This window comes from Oenanthe melanoleuca, chromosome 2 (assembly GCF_029582105.1).
Source record: "Oenanthe melanoleuca isolate GR-GAL-2019-014 chromosome 2, OMel1.0, whole genome shotgun sequence".
Classification (NCBI taxonomy): Eukaryota; Metazoa; Chordata; class Aves; order Passeriformes; family Muscicapidae; genus Oenanthe; species Oenanthe melanoleuca.
This window is the reverse complement of record NC_079335.1, coordinates 37,420,808-37,436,295: the sequence shown is the minus strand read 5'-3', so window position 1 is coordinate 37,436,295 and position 15,488 is coordinate 37,420,808.

Here is a 15,488-nt window from a genome sequence, read left to right as displayed (position 1 = left end):
GCCACAGCACCGAGCTGCAGGCAGAGCAGTGAATGGAGCAGGTCTTGTCACAGTCTGCCTCTGTTTTGCCTGCCTGCCTCTGTCTCCTCTGCTTTGCACTGCCACAGAAATCAGCCTTCTGATTTTGATGTCATCCCTGGACAACACTTGTTAATATTTAAGAAACAAGCAAACAAAATCTAATACACCTATAGAGTATCTGGCAAGTAAAAACTTGAAACAGCTGAGGGACAGGGGGAGCACAAGACATTGCTGCAGTTCAGAGGTGAGGTCAAGTGTGAGAGTGATGTGGAGGAAATCGTGGAGTATTTGTTGGCAGCTGCAAAGCCCTTGGCTGCCTTTTTGCTGGATGAATTCCTAAATCCACTCATCTCTTTTGCAAAAGACAAGGCAACACTTCTAGAGTTAATCATAACCAATTTATGTTTCCAAAAGTGTCAAAATGTGATATAGAGAGAGTATTTTCTTGACTAGCTTGTCCTGTTGAATACAATGGCTTATTATTACTGTTTTCATTACAGTGTGAATATTGCTTTATGTGAGTGGAATGAATAACACCTTCCCTATTGAATTAAGCTGTTCAAGATTGCATTTGTACTTGTTGAAGCCATCACTTTTCTGTCCCAGGTAATCATGCCTACACCTTAGCTCAGAGGAAAAGGTCAATAGATTCCTAAGAGATGGTTGCTTTATTGTGAATTAATCCACCTGCTGGGTATGCTATTTAAATGTAGTGTCTGGCATCTTTGCTGTGACACCAAGCTTGTCATTGCCTCCACAGCTGCATCAGCTGGTAGGCTCAGTCCCAGAATTTAGATACTTGATCAGATGGCATACAGTCTTTGAGACAGTGTATAATGTGAAGAAATTATTTATGAGTACTTATATTAAATGAATTTCTAAAAAAGTTATCTACACTGCCTTAAAGTGATCTATTAACTATCTGCATGCTAAGCTTGCATCATATAAATGAAGTGCCATTTGCACATTGCTATAAGATTTCAAAGTAGGTGCACCCATTCTGCAGCATTAACCTGGTCTCTTGTGGCATATTTGGAAGCACAATTCTCAGGTAAGTATAAGATACTTAGAGTTTCACAGTATTGCTCTTTACCCTCTTTGCAGACATGCTTGCTTTGTAGCTGCTCTCTGGGAAAGTTGGCTAGCAAACTTTCTGGTGGTCTGGACTGTAAGAAGAACTCTGCCACCCAGTCTCCAGCAAGTGGTGGTCTCTGACTCTTAATAAACCAACCATGTGCTGTGGAGCTGGAAACAGTTGTTGTCTGTAATATTTTTATGAGCAGATTTAAAAAAAAATCATCACTTGACAATGTAGGAAAAGCTATACTTTAGAGCAGGAAGAACTGGATGCTTCTAGCCAAACTGTTCCAGGGAGAGGCTGAGAAGCCTCCATCCTGGGAAATATCCAAAGCACACTACAAAACCACCTTGGGCTCTTGCTCAAGCTGACAATGTTTAAGCAAAGGGTTTGGATTTGACAGTCTCCAGAGGTCCCATCTAACCCCAACTACTCTCTGAAAAACCAAAGAGGTACTAAAAAAAAAAGAGTGCATTGATCATCCTAAAATATATTATTATATTATAAGGTTAAAGAACTGTAGCACCATTTTCTTGTGTAGGAAACACAGACAAGCTGCTTGAGGAACAGTAAAGAGATGAAAAGAAATATATATTTTAAGAAGTCCTTTAAAATAGTAAGGACAGTGTCTTCCAAAAGCTTAACAACACAGTGTTCATTAGCTCGTGCTTCAACCTGACATAATTTCACTCCTTTGCAAAATTATTTGGGCTCTTCCACACCCCAGCAGTGTGCACAGCACAGTCCACCTTCTGTAGGCAAAACTGTAGCATGTACAAATGTACACATGCAAATTTGCACATGTCTGTGACAAATTCTCAGAGAATGCAGGAACTCACCAGATCCCCTCTCCAGGTAGAGACAGCTCAGCTAGACAATCCAACACTCTCCACAGCTATTTCTTCTCTAGGATGCCCTGAAAGTGACCCACACTGTTCCTGTGGTCCCTCAGGCTGTCCTTGCAGGGGTCTGGCACACAGGCTTCCTCCATGCTGGCTTGATTTCATTCCTTCAATCCTGACAAAATCACCCCTGAAGTGGGGCAGCTCTGGGCAGCTTTTAAACTTCAAAGGTTATAATACAATTTGCAGACTTTTGCACACTATCAGCTCCCAGGGCAGACCCTGGAAATCATTCTGAAAGCCCTGGGAATCAGTGATGAGAGCATTTCAATTTAAACATAATATATTATAAACCACATTGTTCTGTGTGATTGGAGACATAATAGCTTTGTCCCTCCATTTTGTCTCTCAGTTTCTATCCCTCTTAATATATGTATATCCCAAAGGCTTGCATTAAAACAAAATAATTTGTTTGTCTTTTGAAAGGGAACCTTCCAATGCATGTCTGATAAAGCCATCAAAAGCCTCTGTTGTTATGTGTTATAATGGTCCACAGGAGTGTTTGATTAGAGCATTTTCCTTGTCACACTGACAAGCTGTGTGATACTATCTGCCTCCAGAGGCTAAAAGGAAGACCTGAGGGATAAAAAGGTCTATTGCTATTACATGCATAATCTTGTGACTCAAAATGCCACCTGGGATTAACAGAGCTTTTTGGATGCATGGAGTGAGATATTATATTTAAATTAGTTTTGTTTACCAACGCTGCTGTGTTGTAATTATTTTATCCAGCTACACTTAAACTATAGAATGAACTAGGGAATACTCCAACTGTGATTTGATTGCTTTCTTGTTTGTATCAAATGTTGTTTTCTTTATAATGGGAAGAAAGAACTGATGTTGTTAACGAGGTAAAGACACTTTTAACACAGGAAGCTCAGTAGTGATATTAAACATTAACATTACATCAAAGCTCCAGGTCTTGACATCCTGAGACTACTCACCTATCTCCAATGCCATGGGCAGCAGGACAGCTTCTCCGTGGAGCCCAAGCAGTCCAGGTCCACTTGGGAATAAAGAAACTGATCCTGCTCTCTCCTAAATTTTAACAGTGCCATGTAATATATTTTTATAGGTTTTGCACTAGGAGAAAATAGAAACATTATAACTCTGTTATAATGCCATGTGGAAATACTGCTGAATATACCTGGTTAAGTGCACACAAGGAGAAGAAAATAAAAAAGAGAAATTATGGCCCTGTGAGTGCTAGGACACAGGATGTTGGTGTGCTTCTTCATTTAATTGTGTCAACAGTGATGTAATCGCTGTCAATCTTAGACAATACACTCCAAATATATATTTATAGATCTATTTATATGATAGATGTACTGCTCTGAGAAAATGCTGCTTTTCTTGGCAGTAGAACAGTTGTTATGGTGACTCCTCTTCTTCCATCATTTAATACAGGAAGCAAAGCAGCAAAATAAAAATCATTCCATTTATGGAATTTATAAGAAACCTACTCTGAAGCTGTAACTAGAGAGAAACCTTTAGGAGTATTTAATCTTTATTTTATGGCATTTGACCTTTCATTCTGGAACTTGCAATTTTGTGAAAAGATTTAGTAATAGGAAATAAATGGAGGAAACACATTTTTCTGTTATACACTGCAAGATTTGCTCATTCATGATATTTATAGAGTATTGTGGTCACTGAATGTACATTTTGCAGGTTAGGTACCTACAGAGTAAAGGTAATGTAGGGCTCTACGTGGAAGACCTCATTAAGAAATAAGATGGATGGGTTTTTTTCTCCTTGATGATTCAATTTTTACAGCACTTTATAGTTTATCCTTTGGGTCTTAACTACACTCATAGTGCTATTATGTTAAACAACATTTCTGTAATTTCTTGATGGTACTTATATATTTCAAATTATTTAAGCAGAATAATTTCCAAAAGCCCTCTTTTTTTTTTTTTTTTTAGTTTCTGCTTATCTCAGAGTTGTTTCTAAATCTAATTTGGAGATTAAATACTCCATGACCATAAAAATTACTTGATTTTTTATGCCAGCTCATAATTTTGAGCACATTTACTCCAAGCTATCTGATAAGCATTGGATTTCTACTTTATAACTAAGAAGCTGAGGTAATCAGGTGTGCAGGTTGAACCCAGATCAAGATTATGCCCACAGCCAGTGCAGATGTGATTTTCCAAAAGCTCACTCTATCCACAAGAATTTGAGCATCTTATGTTGGTCAAAGCTTCCAGGAGGACATCAAGGATAAGCAGCTCTGTAAAGTGCTTGATCCCTATCCAGTGGAGATAATGTTTCAAGGTATCTTCTGCAATGCTAAAGAAGAGTTTGCACTTCCACAGAACAGATACACAGAATACAGAATATGGGCTGAACCAGTCACTGTCAGGAAGGGAGAGCAGAAGCTGATTGATAAGAGGGCTCTGGGAGGGAACCTGGGAAATTATCAACTGCAAATATTTAGAACATGAAAAAAGGAATACACAGGAAAAAGGGAAAATACCTTAAGTACATACATGTCAGGATGCAGCTGGAGAAGTGCTCAGAGAATAACTGGCAAGAGTGAAACTGGTCACAGGAAATGCACAACCCAATAACATTTTTTATTTGAAAACACTAAAAGGTATCTGTGGTGAAGTGTTGCATTTGAATAACTGTGAGAGGATGATTTCCCCAAGTGCAGTGTTATCTTTCTATCACCCTTCTATTGGAAAGTAGCAGCATCACAGTGGATGAGAATTGCTAAAGTTTATTAAGAGTAGACTACAAGTATAACTTTTAAATGAGTAATCTATCACCCTTAGGAGGCCTGATTTTTATTAACCTGCAGCTGAAGATTAATTACCTCCCAGTCCCCTGTCCCAGCAGGTTTACACCTGAGAGCACAGTTGAGCTACCTGCAGGACTTGGGCTGCAGAGGGGTACCAAGGTGCCCATAGTGCTGCTGATGCCAGCCCAATGCATCTATTTTATGCTGAAGGGACCAATTTGATCCTATAAACTGCTGTCACTTCCAGGCAGAGCTCCTGCTTCTCCCAGGTGCCTTGTCTTTTTTATTCCTGAAGCCTCACCAGCTTAATGAAACCTGTTTGGAAGCCAAGTTACACCAAGGAGCAAGAAGTGTGTCCAGAGAAGGGCAACAAAGCTGGTGAAGGGTCTAGAGCACAGATTTCATATATGAGGAGCAGAGGACAGAGCTGGGGGCTGTTTAGCCTGGAGACAAGGAGACTCAAGGGGTACATTATCACCCTCTACAAATTCCTGAGAGGAGGTTGTAGCCAGGTGGGGGTCAGCCTCTTCTCCCAGGTAATGATGAAGCAACAGGAAATGGCCTCCAGTTGTGCAAGGGGACGTTTAGATTGTACATTAAGAGAAACTTCTTTTCCAAAGGGGTGCTCAGACAATGGAACATGCTTCACAGGGAAGTGGTGGAGTTACCTACCCCAGGGATATCCAAATATGTGTTGATGTGATGCATAGGACATGGTTAAGTGGTGATCTTGTCAATAATATTTTAATGGATGCACTCAATTATCTTAAAGGTCTTTTCCAACCTAAACAAATCTATGACTCTATTGTATTATAAATCATACAAGTGTGAATTTGGGAAGGCTGATTTTATTCTGCCTTTAATAACTTTGAACATGCTTTTTGTAAAGCCCCCCATGAATGATCTATAGGAAGCAGGTTAAAATAGAGACCTTCAGAAGAAAATATCTTAAAATTCTTCACTTAAGGGCATGCAATTCAGTTATTGTTTAACTTTCAAATCACACTCTAGTAATTACTGTTTTGCAAACATTAAATTTTCTTCTATTTACAAAAAAAAAAAAGATCTATTAGGAATGTTGGGAAGCAGGGAAAGAAGATTATGTTGTTCTGCTGTTTGATCATAAAAAGTTGATGTGATGAAAGAAAAAACAGCTTCTTCTGAAACACAAGGAAATTAATCCTGCCATATGCCCATTCCATCCACTCCATTCACTGCCACTCATTTTGGCAAGACATCTAATCTATGAGTTTGCAGGAGCAAAGAAACAAACCCATAACCCACCACGCGATAAGGAATGCCCAAGAATATCCTTGATATAAACCCCATGACAAAAGAATTGGCTGCTTTTTGGTTTGATGTGATTGTGTAGTTCCCAGAAAGATGCAGCAGATACTACTCACAAAGTGGAAGAAAAGGAGACTTTGAAAATTGGATATAATCTGATATAATCTAATTTTATAAATCCACTATCTGACTGATATAAAGTAGTTTTATTTTAATAATTGCTGTTGGAACAGACTACTCAAAATGGCTGCTATGATTTCAAATAACTCAATCAGTAAAAGCCAAAAAGGATAGCTTAGAATGTAAATACCACCAGCCATGCAACTGGACTAGATGGGTATCACAGTGGTATTAATAAAGGGATGGTAAAGTATTATTATTAAAGGGATGATAAGGTGTTAGAAGGCAATGCAAAAAAAACCCCAAGCAATGTTCTGGATGAGAAAAACAAAGCCTTCTAAGGATATAAAAGAATACAGAAAATTTCCTTCAGTGTTCACTGTAGTGGCAAACTAGGCAAGTACAACTGCAGAATTTACCTATGCTAAACAAAAATGAACTCTCGAGAGTCTGCGTTCCACTTTGTGGAAGCAAAAAGACAAAATTTTAAAAGAGCACATCTAGAACTCACTGCATCATAAAAACATGTTCCAACACATTGCCATACTAGCTATATGTCCAACCAGGGGAAAATGAAATTCAACCTTCCTTCTTTCCTTCTGTGTTGCTGCCAAGGAACAAAAATATACCATAGGATAAAGGTTCTTTGCCAGCCCCAGACAGTTCCAGCATAACATACAATTAACTGTCACAGCTGGTCACAGGCTTTGTCAGAAGCCTGGGGAAAACAAAAAATGCTGTGTGCTGAACTTGATTGTGAATGTACTTATTAAACATATCTCATTAAATCCATCTGAGTTACACTTGCTGCTGGCTGGGTTAGCTGGCTGATGGTGTGCTTACAGGACCACATGGGAACAGTACAACATGATCTACCTCGTCAATAAAACCCTTTAACTTCCATGCTCTCAATTGCTTTTGTTGTTACACTCTATGCAGACACAGCAAGATCACTGAAACTGTGCTTTTTTCCTAACTTTGGCTTCAATCCTCCCCACAACTGCACACATGCTCACAATTTACCAATGAGATTTAGTCTACTGCAGTATTTGGACCCCACGTGTTGACTCTCTATGGCCAAAGCTATCATTGTATTACATGCATCTTTATGCATGGGTGTCAAAAACTCTATTACTGTCACAGTTGTCCTTTTTTGACCCAGAGAAACATGGAGGCAAAAGGAAGTTCTCACTTACTGCTTACAAAGACTAGCACAGAGGTTTTTCAACCTAATGATTTTAAGTTGTCTGACAAAAGACTTTCTCCCCTTGTAGTACTTGCATGAATGCTTTAGACATTTGCCAGATTCCTCAGGGGTTTATGGACCACTCTTTCATCTGATCTCAAAACAAAATGGTTCTTCTTTACACCATACTAAAGTGATATTTGGCAATCAGCCTGGAACCAGTCTGGTATCTATGCTGGTATCTATGACTTGGAGCATTTGGACTTATCTGAATTCATCCAAATTGGTGTGATTTCCATAGAGAGGCCCAAACCCAAGTATTTTAAAGGGATGATCACCTAACATTAATTTGGTTTCTAAGTACTGCAGTTATAAACCTAGTCTAGCAGAATTGGTAGCTCTTCAGAATAATGTAGTTCCTCTAGCTATGTGGATCTGTTTATTTTAATTAAAATGAACAGTCCTGATCTTTATCAAGTTCTACCGTAAGATAAGGTGGGAGGTACTGGATGAGGTAAATAAAATTTAATAATTTCAGTTGTGCTCTTATCAGTATTTCCCAACAATCCCCTGGCTGGTATACTGGCCTTAGTGAAATAATTGGAATGATATTTTTTCTAGGTGGGTCCAGAGACTGATATTTTATGTACAACAGCCCTATGGGAGCCATGTATGTATGTTTGTATTTGTAATTCAGAGCTGCATCAAGGAATAACAGCCCTCTTGAGTGTATTTTAACATATGTATATTCCTATGGGAAGGCTGTGAATCTAATGGATAAAGCATGTATTTCACCACAATTCATCTTTAGTTTTTCTTAAGGTTCACCTGTTTTCCTTATACCTCTATTAGGAAATATTAGATCAGTTCTTAATTGTACTTTATCCTAGTTCTTTTCTAAAGCAGATCTTCATGGAAGCCAAAACCGTGTGGAAAAATTAAATACAATCATCTGAAAGTGATCCATATATTAGTTTAGTTATGAAAAAGAAGCTATCCCAGTGTGTTTATATCCATACATTGAATCATGAGCAGTATAAAATTCCTTTCAAAAACTGTCTGGCATTACAGAAGTGGTAGCCTGTTTTCTATGCATCTACCTCTGTTTCTACATCTGTTTGCACTTTCAAAAAAGTTCAGCCTAAGAGCTGGGCATTTGAGACAGTATTAAAACATTTAAATAGCCAGCAAAGAAAAAAAAAAAAAAAAAAAAAAAGCTGTTCCAAATTTCACTGTAGATGGTGTATGTAAAACCAGCCTCTCTTAAAAATATACATTTATAAGTCATAAAAAATGAACTCATAATAGACCTGTCTTCTAGAAAGAGAAATGACACTGAGGAGTGTCCACAAGCATGGGAACAGAAATCATACTGACTCTTAAACACTAGGAGGGTCTCTGGAATGTATTTGGCATTGACTGATTTGCACTTTTTCTCACAGGGATCATGTGGGAGACAGTATGAGGCAAGGACCACTCCCAACACACAGCTTGCCTATTTTACCAGATAGCAGAGTATTACATGGGATATTTGGTTCCAGCTGTCACCACGACCATGGAAGGGGTGCAGAGAATTTTACTGTAAGAATATATCCTTAAGGAACCCTTGCTCAGTAAATGGAGCAAAGTTAGTTTTGCTCTTAGGCTCTTTGAGCATGAGAGAAGCCTTTAATTTACACTTCAGTATTTATACAAAAAAACCCCACTATTTCACTGCAGTGTGTTTGACTTAGGTAGAGCGAGATAATCCTTCCATAGCCTTGAGACTTCAGTGAAAGCTTATCTACTTTGTTGGCATGTTTCATTTCTGTGCAAACCCCTGGTAGAGGAGACAAGCTTTTTTTTCTCTTTTGTTTGAATCTGTGTTAGGTATAAGAGCTAACTTGATGCATCATTGTCGCCATGACTTTAAAAACCAATGAAACAAAAAAGCCTGGCAGACTGTAACGTGCTGATTTTCATAGACAACAAGGCCATATGAACCATAAGGTTCACCACAGTGCTCATGAACCACAGGCTTCTGTCAGGATCCTATAACCTTGCAAAAGCCTCATCTTTAGTCTCCTGAAACTGGATATTCAGTCATGTAGAAAATCATCTTCCCTTCATGCCCACTTGCAATTTATATAATTTAGGGAAAGCTCATTTCTGTATTTCAACAAATACATTTTATGATTCCATTTCTAAGTTCCATTGTCAAAATGATGTTCCTGCATGTGGAAAGGAATAAACTCAGGCACTTCTAGGATGTCTGGCTGTACCTGAAGTACCCATCTCACTTACTGAGAGCTAGCTGGGCTGTACAGATAGATAACTACTTTCTGCCTACAGTGACATATAGCTCTGAACTTCTAGGTCCTGGACCTGAGGACTGCTCTAATCTCACTCACATTTTGCTTATAATTTTTTCTCCCTAGTGAAAGATACTCAGAAAGGAAATTATTCATTGTTTTCAGTGGCTGCTTCCTTCCCCAAAACTGCTTTTGTCCCATGTGGCATCTTCTCTGACCTGTACAGCTTTATCTGTCCTAAATTAAGCTTCTCAATGCTTCATTCCTTCTTCTGTCATCAGAACCCTTACCTCTGCCTGGAATAGGAGACTTCAGATAAAAGTTGCCATGTGCTCCCAGATCATATTAATTATTCACCATGATAAGTGCTTTTAAAAGAGAGGGAGAAAAAAACATCTTCTATACACTTTAAAAAAAAATGTATTCTAGAGGCATATATCTTCCCCAGAACAGATCTTAGCCAGATTTTTAATTATAAGAGCCTCTGCCTTCCAAAGAGCAAGACAAGCTCTGCAAAGTTAAATTAGTTCCTAAGGAAGTCTGAGAGAATATAAAACACTGTCCCTCTGAGATCACAGTGAAGGTAAAAAGGAACTTGTAATAGCACCATGTCCTAATGGAGTCCTTCTGCCAGGCAGGAATAACTCCACAGGAAATATTTTAGCTCACACTCAGGAAAGGATTCATGTGGCCTGAAACTGAACTTCCTCACATGATATTAGAATGTGTTCCCATTAGAATGTGTTCACTGCATGCACTACCTACTTTCAGTGAATTTAAACACAGCCTAAGCAGTGAAAGTATTTTTTAAAAAAACCTAACACCTTTCCCCAAATCTCCAAACAAACAGCAAATATTTATCGAGTGGAAGACATGTTGGAGACCTTGGCAACAGAAAAACTGTAGAAGCTGTGTGGCAGGAATTCTCTGTGACTTCATGTTAACCAGAGTTTTAGTATTAGTTTTGCCTTCTGAGTGCAGTGCATCAGGCAACATCACTGAGAATGCTTGCTTTGAGTAATGGTTACTATGCAAGTCCTCTCTTCTTTCCAGAAGAGCAAGCAGTCAGCTAAACCTAGCTAAATCTTGGAAAAGATTTTTCATTTTTGAATAATGCATGTCCATAGGCCCTCACACACAAAACAATGCCAAAGTGTAATTTAATGATACACAACCTCTAGCAGTGGCATAAAGCTACTTCAAGGATGAAAGACTACTGGTAGTTCATGTGGTGCTGCACAGCTGCAGTACTTGGAGACAGAGAATTCGTGACTGAGAACAGAAAGGTGAATCTTCATATATTAGAGAGGAGATTTTTTAATGTCAGTGCTGCTCTGACAGAAACATAGCATTTGGAGTCTGCTCTTGAATATTCAGCATTTAGCAAGCTGAAGGGAATTCAATTTATTCAATGCAGTAAGGAGAAGTGAAAACTCAGTTTATCATGTAGTTTTAGCAACTGATGCTGGAAATTCTGCCAGCTGTGATATTTTAATTTTCATTGGAAAACTTGAAAATGCCACTGCCCAATCTAAGCACTATCACCACTGAAGTAATGCTGAACACTTCCTTTGAGTGCTCTTCCACGATGCTGTGAACTGTCTGAGAAGGCACAGAGGAAATTTTATGCATCACCACAGATGGATTGTGACATTTTGCCAATTATGTTTTTTCAGCCAGTTTTTTCAGAGCAGTGCCTTGACACATCACCCTCTGTCCTCAACTTCCTTTCCAAAAATCTCGTCAAGGACCTTTGTGGAAGGGAATCTGTGAAAGCTGCTAGTATTCTGAAGGCATTCCTGGACCCCACATTTTGTATGTAGTCACCCTCCAGGCTGCTGCAACCACTCCTGATCAGTGGAGCCATAGCACTGCTACCAACACATTATCCTCCACAGCAAGACTGGTGGCCTCCGTCCTTGCCATCTGGGACAGGACACTCAGCTTTGGAGCTGGAGGTGAGATAATAACTCTAAAGTCAGCAAGATATGCAATAAAGAAAGAGAGGTGATAAAAATAGATAGTTCCTTCTCATAAATACCTGTGGAGCAGGTAGAACACATGACTGGAAGTTTGGAGTAGGAGGAGGTGTGGAAGTCTGTGAAGCTGTATGGGGAGATTTCCTGTGGGATGAGTTGGGTTGTGACTGGCCATCTGGGTTTGTGTCAGCTGTGGGGTGACACACCAGGTATAGCCTCCTCACCCTTTAACTCTCTGACAGAAATGCCTCTCTGATCTAACTTACCCCACTCTGCACTCAGTGTGACCATTCCTTCCAAGGCACTTTTAGGACACCCTGAGAACACACACTACATCCCATAATTAATAATGGGCTATTTGGAGGAAGCAAAGGTGATATAAAATTGGGACTTCCTTTCAGTCTGAAATTATTATTGTGATTCAATTCTCACTTATTTTGTATGTTTAGCAATGACATTGCAGTCCTTGGCAAACTCCAATGCAGGGCAGCGGTGAAAGCAAAATAAAAAGGCAGAAGAAAAAGAAAGAGTACTTCAAACTGGTGTTATATTACTTAGAACATCAAAAATCACTAGATATACAACTCTTGGTGTTCTTCAGAAAAAAAAACACATTCTTTGATTAATATTTAATGGATACATAGAATAATACATATCATAGTAACAACTGTCAACAATAAAGCTTACAGCATGGGAGTACTAAAAAATGAAAAGGCACCATAAATGAATGGAGGGAAAGCATCCCTGGGAGCATATACACAGCTTGTGCTATCTCTTGCATCAAGACATTCCCTTTCACAGATCAAATGAAGAGTTACAGGGTAATTTTAGATGGCTAAAGCAAAAATAAAGTCTTACTGAGAGTAAAGAACCACAGAATGCATTGGCCTTCTACCTAGTGAAACCTTTAAAATGAAACAATTTTTTCCCTCTACAGTGAAGAATATATATCCACATGTGGACATGACTCGACAATAGTGAGAGCTGCCTTGAACACATGGAATAAGAATTTGCAAGAAGAAGGCAGACTAACTCTGGAAGATTCAAGGGCACTGATTTTTAAATGTTGGGCTGGAGAAGTCTAAGCTGAAGTCCATATTCAGGAGAAGGAAACCAGAGACTCATGGCAATGAGACTGTATTAGAAATACTTTGCTTTGATGACCTCAATGTAACATGAGAGATTCACATCCCCTGAAACACGGCTGAGCTGCTGTCAGCTTCACCCCTTCAAAAGCAATACAGTAACATCAACAGCCTGGTGTTCTGTGTCAAGCTCTTCTGAGAGGCTCTGAGACTGATGACTTCATGTGAATTTATCAAGTTTTGGAGTCTGCTCCAAGCTGGTCTGGAAGAGAGAGCACACAGGAAAAGAGGAAATTCAAGCAGATAATATTCATCTGATCATTTCCCTTAGGATATTTGTGGCTCAGCTTTTCATGGGAAAGTTTTCTTTTCAAATTAAACTATATTATCTATACTTCATACCACAAAACCAGGATTGCTTCCCAAGTGTCTCAAAGGCTCAGGGGCCAATGTACTTAACATGTTTGCCATCCAATCCACTGCCCTACAAGGAATTAAAGTACTGTGTTTCAGCCACACACAGCCACATTATGGCAGGAATGAGAATCTAATGTAAAGCTCTTAAATACTGGATTTACTTTCAGCTATAGTAAGTATTTCAGAAAAAACTATAGTCAAGATTTTTCATATTTATTGAGGTATGAAGTCATTTTGGTTGACACTGAAATGTGCATTTAGTGGAGGTTAAACATTGGGCAGCACTGCACATACTCTTAAGTTGCACTTAGATCACAACTGAGCTTTTAGTCCACCAGACTGCCATTGAATTCCTGCAGTGTGGAAGCAAAATGCTATTCCTGACCATCAACACTGCAGACTACCCATAGCATTTTAATTGTATGACTGTCCTACTGCTTTGTGCAGCATCCACTCACCTATCTATTTTTCAGTCCCTTGCTCTATTCACCCCACTAGGAACAGATTCTTTCAGAATGTTACATTTTTGAATATATTTTCAAAACAGTAGCAATGTATGCTGTGCACACCTCGTCTTTGTTCAGAATATTTTATGATCATTATTTCAAAAACCAGCTCTGTACATCCCACAACACAGTGCTCTAAGGTTCACAAGTAAGTCACAAAAGTTATAGGCAAGAGACTTGCAGGGAAGAGATTGGTTTTGTTTACTTCTTTCAAGGAGAGCAATACAGAATTTTTAAATTTGTATGTAGTTGTTTTACTGGAGAATAAATTCTTTTTAAAAATCTGAATTCTAGGTTTATACATTATATTTACAAAGCACATACTTTTTCTGTGTTCAGAAATAACAAGTAAGTTTTTCTTATATCTTAAGAATAAAATGTGTATGGTTTCAACTCCTTTCATGTTGCCAGAACAGCATTTGGGTGTTAGTGTAAAGAAGAATCAGGTACTACAGGAATCCATTTTTCATAATTCCTTTTGGATTTTTCATATGAAGTTTCAAAAGAAGAACACAAAAATAAATCACTACCTGAAAGATATTTATTTCCTAATAGCTACTAGGATAGGGAGAGAGCATAAATCCTTTCTTATCCATTTCCCCCAAGTACAAAACCTGAGAATTTGATTTAAACATTAAATATAGTCATGTGAGCTAATGGTATGAGAACTGAAATCACTGTAGATGATACACAAAAGTCCACCATTTCAAATGTCATGCCAGTTATATAACACAATTTTTTCCCACAGTATCCATCAGGAAATGCACTAATATTAAAATCATTAATATTTTTAATAGAGACTGAAATCATAAAATTTACCAGTCACTAATCAGCATGAAATCTATTCACTATGCATCTGTTTACATCATTTGAAGCTAGATAGTAGATATTTGATTCTTCTTGTCAGCCAATAAACAGGAGAATTTAGAAATTCTCAGCAAGAAAGCAAGAAGAGAGAAAGGGTGCTTTTCTGGCATCATTTTTTATTGCTAGGGAAACCATTTCCTTTCGCAGCAGGCTACAATACTTATTATATTTCTGGTGTTTATTACATTTGCTCCAATACAGTTCATTTCATTGAGTGGCAGCAGAAAGACTTTAAAGTCTCATCACTAGTAATGGATACATTTAAAAGCACTGCCTGGTAACTGCTTCTGTTTCTCCAAATTTCATTACATAACCAGCATATAATTTTTTTCTGATAGCTGATATTGTTCATAGGTTGAAGTTTTTGACACATCTGTTTACATGCTTTTCACTGTCTGAGAACCAAATTATAAACCAAATTTTTATATAATGCATGCACTGCAGTGAGGAATGAGTCCTTTTTTATTATTGTTGCTTTGTGTGTAACATGCCAGGTAGGACACTGCAGTGGGATAAGGTAGGAGATTATAGGAGCTGGAACAATGTAACTGAATGTCTTTGCACTGCATGGTCAGGACTATAATGCTAAACAAAAGAGGGCATAGAAGTGAATTCAGAAACCAAAGCCCTGAGCGCCAGTATTACTTAATTGCTAGCCTGCTCTGTTTGTGCCTGTTTCAACAGGGTCTCTCCTTGAAAAACCTACTCTAGAGTAGTAGAATGCTAAGTGCTGTGGATACAAGCAAGTCAGTGCCACTTGGCCTCCCTCATACACCATTTACATGCAACTGGCAGCACATCTACATCACAAAAAGGAGAGTCTTGCAGAGGTACTCAGAGTCATGGGAACCCAGATGCCTGAGTGGCTCAATGCAGCACTGCATGGATTGTCCCAGCATGTGGCCAGATGCAGCCCCAGATGTGTAGGGTGGCAGTGAGATAAATTCTGGTCCTAAGGTGACTCATTACAAGTTTCTGCATGTAAGCCACAGTGATCGTTGAA